This window comes from Gracilinanus agilis, chromosome 2, assembly GCF_016433145.1.
Source record: "Gracilinanus agilis isolate LMUSP501 chromosome 2, AgileGrace, whole genome shotgun sequence".
In the NCBI taxonomy this organism is placed as follows: Eukaryota; Metazoa; Chordata; class Mammalia; order Didelphimorphia; family Didelphidae; genus Gracilinanus; species Gracilinanus agilis.
This window is the reverse complement of record NC_058131.1, coordinates 157,916,802-157,925,306: the sequence shown is the minus strand read 5'-3', so window position 1 is coordinate 157,925,306 and position 8,505 is coordinate 157,916,802.

Genomic DNA, 8,505 nt, shown 5'->3' with positions numbered 1-8,505 from the left:
GTAGTTCTGTGTTTTTTCCAAGTTAAAAGAGGTAATCTCAGAAGGAAGGTACTAGCATTGAGGGTAACCAGGAAAGACTTCTCCCCAAAGGTGGAATTTGAGCTGAGACTTTAAGGAAACCAGGAACCAGAGAAAAGAAGGAAAAACTTTCTGAACATGAAGAATAGCCAGTGAAAATGTCCAGGAGCCAGGATACAAAACTTATGAAGAAACAGCAAAGGGGTCAGAGAACCTAGAGAAGAGAGTAAGGTCTAAAAAGGCTGGAAAGGTAGGAAGGGCTTTAAAAGCCAAATAGAGGGTTTTGTATTTGATTTTAAAGGTAATAGGTAACCCAACTGAAATTTATTATGACAGGGTCAGACTTGGCCCTTAGGAGGACCATTTTGGTAGCTAAGTGGAAGGTGGACTGGAGTAGTGAGAGACCTGAGGCAAGAACCAACTAGAAGCTTATTACAGTATCTCAGATATTAGTTGCTGAGGACCTGTTCCAAGATGGTGGCTGGTTCAACATAAGACAATAGCTAGTGGGATCTGTGGATCAAGTGAGGTTTTTTAAGGATGAGAACATATGGGCATGTTTATAAGCAGTAGGGAAGCAGCCAGCAGAAAGAGAGAGAATGGAAATAAGTGAAAGCAGGGATGAAAGAGGAGCCAATCTGCTGGAGAACATGGGATGGAGTATTTGTGTATGCAAAAGGATTTGCTTTGACAAGGAACTGGCCAGCTCCTTTAAGCAGGGAAGAAGGAAGATTTGCATTTGAGTGACTGAGATGAGAAGAAGAGGAGAAGAGGGATCTTTAGGCAACTGACCTCAGTTATAGGCAAACTTTTTTTTCAGTTAAATAAGCAAACACTCAGTTTAGGGCAGGAAGAAGGGAAGCTGTGGGAAGTTTGAGGATGGCTTCTGATGTCCCTTCCAGCTTTAGAATTATGATTCTGTGATCATCAGTTCCTTCAACCCATGCCCATATGGCATCATTTCTAATTGTCCCCATCCTCTGGACATGCCTCATTTCATCAATATCCCTCTTATAATGTGAAGGGGACACATCAATGTGGTTTGAACAATGAAAACATCATCTCTCCATAGCCTTTCCCAGACCCAAATTGATCCCTCAATCAAAAACTGCAGTCAATTTCTATCTTGACTATCACACCCATGTTTTAATTTATGTTAATTTACATTCAAATAATCAGTTCTTGAAGCTTCTTCTATTTTTCAGGTCTTCCTCTTCTTTACATTTCCACAATCACTACCTTATTCAGGGCCCTTTGGTACCTAATAATTATTTTGAGAATTACCAAAATGTGACACAGACACACAATGTGAACCCATTCAGTTGGGAAAATGGTGTCAGTCAACTGGCTCAACCCACAGTTGTAACAAATTATCTTTTTTAAAAGCCTTCAATTTGTAAAATAACAAAACAAAACATTATTTAGAAGTGCAATAAAGCAAAGGGCAATAAATTGAAATATGCTTGTACTATTTCTGCTCTCCAAATTTCAAGATTCTGAAACCAAGTTACAGTTCTTCTTTAATTGTTAATTACTATAAATTAATGATAGTTAATATAAATAAATTTATGTCTTGGAATCCCCATAGGCATGATTAGATGTGTTTTCCCCAGAGGGTTCTCTTCTACAAATGAGAGAATTAGATTTTTTTGTGATGCAGACTTTATGAAAGTCGACACCTCTGTTTAAGTGTTATAGGATTCTAATAGCATCTAATCCAATTCAGGTACTTATTATTAATGATTAACATTTACATAGTGCTTTAAAGTTGGAAAAATGCTTTATTTATGTTATTGTACATTAATTTCAGTTGTGTCTGACTCTTTGTGACCCCTATCAGGGTTTTCTTGGTAAAGATATTGGTATGGTTTGCCATTTTCTTTTCCAACTCATTTTAAAGATGAGGAAAATGAAGCAGTAAAATGACTTGTCCAGGACATACAGATATTAAGTGTCTGAGGCCAAATTTGTACTTGGGAGTTCTTGACTCCATACTATACTTCTCCACCATGCCCCAAGTAGCTCATTATTGGGAAAATCTCATTATCCTCTAAGATCTCATCAGTCTTGGTACTATCTTATCACCACCTTCAGCCTCTTTGGAGATATTCATCAACTATCTCTCTATCAATCTTTTCTAGAATTTTTCCAGGAATTAAAGGCAAGCTCACTGGTCTTTAGTTTAGACTATTTCCTTATCTTTTGATGAAAATCAAAACATTGACCTTTTCCAGTCCTCCATTGAACTCCATGAACTCCAAACCTCCACTGAATAAAAGCTCAGAGCAGGCATCTTTTTTCTTACCTGGCTACACTACTTTGAAATTTCTCTGACATTTCTCCACCATTCCCCTGTAGGGTGCCTTCTCCTCCTTCTCTTATTCCTCTATCTTTTCCTTTTCCTACCCAAGTTCTTTAGTTTTATGGAAATTCCCGTTCTTGTTGTATTTTCCCAGAGTCTGTGTTCCCAGAGTCTCAGAGCTGGGTGGCTCTGCATGGTATGTGTGTGGGCTCTGTGTAGTGACTGGCCTTAAGAACATTGTCTCCTTTGTCCTAATTAAAGTCATGTTCTTTTGTAACTGCTTTGGCAGTTTTGCTTTGTTTTTTTTTTTTTTAGGTTGACGCTGAGGATGAACACTGGCCCAGATGAACTGTCTCTTCACTTATTGAAAGAACTGATAGATATAATTTTAAATTATAAAGATATAATAAACTTTATCAGTGTCAATAATATTTGAATGATCAAAGAAAAAAAGAGAGGTACCACAAGATTGGAGAGGGGTAAAGGTTTTGATATTCAAAAAAAGAGAAGGAAACAGTCTAAACTAAAGACAAGTGAACTTGCTTTTAATTCCCGGAAAAAAATTATTAGATTGTTGGTAAATATCTAGAATTGAGAAACAGTGATTAAACAGAGCTACCACAATTTTACCAAGAAAATAGGTCATACCAAGATAGAATTTAGCTAGATTTTATCATACCTTTTCATTAAATTGTTTATTGTTCCTCTGGAGGAGGTGTTACTAAACTGTAACACAATTAGAGTAATTTAGAACTGGTTAGAAGACTGGACTCAAGAGTAGTGAATGTTTCAGTGTTGATGTGGCTATCACACTGCCTTTCTTTGCTCTATTACCAGACAGTAGTTTTAATATTGGGGCAGCTAAAGATCATAAGGTGACTCAGACAACAGCTCAGAAGGAAATTACAGGGGGCTCTTTGCTGGCTCTGGGTCCATGGCTCTTGTCACATTGCCCAAACACAGAACCAGGTTACAGTCCTGGAGTGCAGTCACAAAGTGAGAAGGACACCAGTGTACACTAGCGCTTGTAGACACAGGGAAGCAGGTAAACCTGGTCACAGTTCCAAGGAATAAAGAGTGCTTAAGGTTATTCACAGTCCAGAGCACAGCCCTGGAGAGTATTACACACACCTCTTTCATCATACCAGCTTGGAAGAAAAGAAAAGAACTGAAAGCAGATAGATCCAGTGCAGCTCTGAAGGCAGATGTACAAAGAACCTGACGTTCAGAACTATGCTCTCTTTGCCACAGTTACAGACCCCAACTTTAACAATTTTTTAAATTAAAAGAAAAGAAAAAGGCAGGAAAATAAGCAAAAAACAACAACAACAACAATAAAACCCAGCATTGAAAGTTATTTTGGTGACAGGGTAGACTCAAACTGAGACGACAATGAAGTTAATGCTGCTGCATCCAAAGCCTCTAAGAAAAATATAAATTGCTCTCAAGCCCAAATAGAACTTGAAAAGGATTTTAAAAATAAAATAAGAGAGGGAGAAAAAATTTGGAAAAGAAATGAGTGTGATACAGGAAAATCATTTTAAAAGGGTCAACGGCTTGGAAAAGGAGGCACCAAAAAATACTGAATTAATTAATACCTTAAAAAATAGAATAGGCCAATTGATAAAAGAGGTACAAAAATCCAAAGAAGAGAAGAACTTTTTAAAAAACAGAATTGGCCAAATGGAAAAAGTTACATAAAATTTCACTGAAGAGTAAAACTTCTTGAAAGAGAGAATTAGTCCTTTGCGGGGAAAAGTACAAAAATTCAGTGAGGAAAAGAACTCTAATAAAGTAGAAATGGCCAAATGGAAAAGGTGATACAAAAGCTCACTCAAGAAAATCATGTCTTAAAAATTAGAATTGAGAAAGAAGAAGTTAATGACTCCATGAAAAAAATCAAACAAAATTAAAGGATGAAAAAATAAAATAAAACATGAATGTTCTCATGGGGGAAAACAACTAACCTGGACAGTAAATCCAAGAGAGATAATTTAAGAATTACTGAACTATCTGAAAGTGATGATCTAAAAGAGAACTTAGTCATCATCTTTTAAAATATTCTAGTACCAAAGGACAAAATAGAAATTGAAAGAATTCACTGATCACCTCCTGAAAGAGATCCCCAAAGGGTAGCTTTTGGATTATTATATATTAAATTATATTCCTATAGTATAGAAATATTATAGCCAAATTCCAAAACTCCAAAGTCAAGGAGAAAAGATTGCATACAGACAAAAAGAAACAATTCACCTTGATTTTATATTTTTATTAAATTTTTATCTTAATTTTTATTAATTCTTTTATTTTAATAACAAATTTCCACATAAGTTTTCCAGAGTTATATGATCCAAATTATCTCCCTTCCTCCTTCCCTCCCCTCTCCCAAAGCTGGCAAGCAATTCAATCTGGATTATCCATATATTATCATGTAAGACATATTTCCATATTATTCATTTTTATAAGTGATATGATTCAAACCCCAAAATATTATACCCAAATAAATGAATGATAAATCATGTTTTCATCTGCAGTCCTACTCCAACTGTTCTTTCTCTAGAGTTGGTTAGCATTCTTTTTCATAAGTCCCTCAGAATTGTTCTAGATCATTATATTGCTATTAGTAACAAATATTGCTGTTACTGTGTACAATATTTTCCTGGTTCTGCTTATTTCACTCTGCATCAATTTATGTAGGTCTTTCCAGCTTTTTCTGAAATCATCCTGTTCATCATTCCTTATAGCACAATAGTATTACCATCATATACTACAATTTGTTCATCCATTCCCCATTTGAGAGAACATCTCTTTAGTTTCCAATTTTTTGCCACCCTAGAAAGAACAAGTATAAATATTTTTGTACAAACAGGTCCTTTCCCATTTTTTTTATCTCTTTGTGATACAGACATAGTAGTGGTATTACTGGATCGAAGGGTATGCATAAAAAGAAATAATTCAAATATCGTGAAGCCACAATCAGGAGTAACACAAGACTTAGCAGCTTCTACATTAAAAGAAAGGAGGCCCTGGAATATGATGTTCTGGAAGGCAAACGAGCTAGGACTTCAAATAAGAATCACTTGCACAGAAAAACTGAGCATAATCCTTCAGGGGGGAAAATGAGTATTTTATGAAATAGAGGACTTTCAAACATTGCTGTTGAAAATATCAGAGCTGAATAGAAAATTTGACTTTCAAATGTAAGACTCAAGAGAATAATAAAAAAGATAAATAGGAAAGAGAATCAAAAGACATTTAAAAATATTAAATTGTGTACATCCCTACATGGAGAGATGATTCTTGTAACAACAAAAAACTTTGTCATTATTAGGGCAGTTAGAAGGAATATACATAAACAGAGGGTTTATGTGTAATGTGAGTAGGCTATGATGGGATATATAAAAAATGAAATGAAACGAAGACAGAAAAAGGAATGCATTGGGAAGAGAAGGAAAGAAAAATAGCATGGGATAGATTATTGCACATAAAAGAGGCATGAAAGAACATTCACAGTGGAGGGGAAAATGGGGGAGGTGGAATTCTTGTGGAATACTTTACAATGAACAACTGTGAATAACTGCTATTCTCAGCAATACAATGGCACAAAACTATCCCAAAAGTCTCATGTTAAAAAATGTCATCTAATTTCAGAGAAAAAGAGCTGAGTCTGAATCCAGGCCAAAGCAAATATTTTTCACTTTCTTAATATTTTTTTCTATTTGAGTTTACTGCCACAAAAGAATTAATATGGAAAAATGTTTCACATGATTGCACATATAAAATCTATATGAGATTGCTTATCATTTCACTATAGGTCGGAGGTTTAGGAGGAGGGAAAGGAAGGAGGAAAAGAATTCAAAAATCAATATTCTTTGAAAATGTTGGAAGTAATTTTTTTAAACCCTTAATTTCTGTGTATTGGCTCCTAGGTGGAAGAGTGGTAAGGGTGGGCAATGGGGGTCAAGTGACTTGCCCAGGGTCACACAGCTGGGAAGTGTCTGAGGCCGGATTTGAACTTAGGACCTCCCATCTCTAGGCCTGACTCTCAATCTACTGAGCTACCCAGCTGCCCCCAGAAGTAATTTTTAATGGAGGAGGAATAAAAAAATAGTGGGTAAATTAAGTTGTGCAATGGATAGAATGCAGGACCTGGCATCTTGAAAACCCAAATTCTAATCTATTCTCGGACACTTACTAGCTGTGAGACCCAAGGCAAGTCACTTAACCCTATTGGCCTTCATTCCTCATATGTAAAATGGGCTCAATTAGGAAATGGCAAACCATTCCAGTATCTTTGGCAAGACAAGGCTCAAAGAGGCCACAAAGAGTTGGACAGATCTGAAAACAACTAAAAAAAAAACCCAAAAGAACAGATCATTAATATTATATTACCTTGAAAAATAGTATACTACCTATAGCTTCTAAAAGAATGATTTTTGTGCCACTGACATTGTCTTATAAAACCACCATTTTCCCTTTCTGTTTCATGCCGTGCTCAACAAAACAATTTTCTGATAATTAGTATTGTTCCCAAGACACAGGAGTAGGTGACTAATTTTCACTATTTGTCAGGATGACTTGATTCTCTAAGTAATTATACCTTCTATTGTAAATTAACTAATTTGTATTCTCCTACTTACAAAGCACTCTTTAGTTATCCTATCTATGTATTGTAAGATTTAAATTAAAATGCAACATCTCCAAGTATTACATTTTATAATGTTTATTAATAATCACTTGAAGTAGAAGGAAAAGAAACAAAAGAAATAGAAGTTCAAACCTAATTATCTAACAAAAAGTAAACCCATGTAAGTAAGTTCTCCAGCCTGCAGCCCCTAGCCTGCTTCTGCCGCTGCAATCAAGAGAAAGAGAGAGAGGGTCAGAGCTACAAAAAACTTATATCCTCCCTATGTCAGCATCTAACATGAGAAGGAAAGTGGGATGCTGGGAATTGAAGTCCTGAGGAACAGATTCTAATTACACAATCCCCGCTGTGATTACAATGGGAAATGAGCATGTAGAACTCTCCCAGATTTACATGCCTAGTTTCCCCATGGAATCAGTACACATAACTAATTTATATCTCAAAAGATCTTCAACTAGAGGTACATACAATATTGCACTTTCTAAGGGGAAATTACAATAATTTGGGAAGGGAAATAAAAAAGAGAATAAAAGTAATGATTATTAGGGACAATGAGAAAAAGCCAAGTAGGGGGGCAGCCCCCTTTGGCATAAGAGTGTACATTCAAAATAAATGTGTTCAACCCCTCCACAGTTCAATTTTACTACATCCTAAAGGTCATTCTGGACTTTTTGGTGCAGTGTGTGGCTTCTGCAGGCTTCTTTATGGCACTTTCTCCAAAGAGTTCACTTTCTTGATTTGGGGAGGTAGTAAGTTTCTTATCCTAAAATTACTCTCTCTCAAAAAAATTTTTATAAATCTAGAATTTTATAACAATTATGCAATCCCCCCCTAAGGAGGGTGTTAACCAACAATGGATCACCCACGGATACATGGCTGAGTTATGAGGTATATGAATCAATGTTAAAAGAAAGTAAAAAACATTTAAAAAATGGAAAAAAGAAGAAAAAAATCAAAATTAAATAGTATATAAAATTCTGAGTAAGCAAGAATAAGCCCATAACAGGTCCTTGAATCAGGGACCAATAAAGTAATTTATGTCCCACAAGCCTGTTGGACCATTGCAACAATATGCACTTAATCAATCAGCATCCAGGACTACAGAAAATTGCCACACTATGAAAGACAGAAAAGGGACTAAATTTTTGACACAAACAGGAAATAGCATTCCCTGGTCAGATTTTACCTTTGCTCTCAGGAATAGAAGAGCCAATTTGGCAGCTAAAGTGAGGTACTTTGTCTGAATATGGCACGGGGAAATCCTGCATCTGATGTTGTCAAACAGCTGCTTCCTTGAACCCCAAAACAAGTCTTCTGTCTTGGAGCAGATTCTCAACAATTCCACCAGGATTGGTTAGTCTCCTTGACTTTGTGTTTCTTGGCACTATATAATGGCTCTTTTGTGATCCTTTCTCCTCGAATCAGACACAATCATTAACCAAAGACCCATAATATTTAACAATCAATGGTACCTTTCCATAGTCAAAAGATTTGGGGTATGCATTAATATAAGGGCTAATGGATATTGTAAACATGTTAG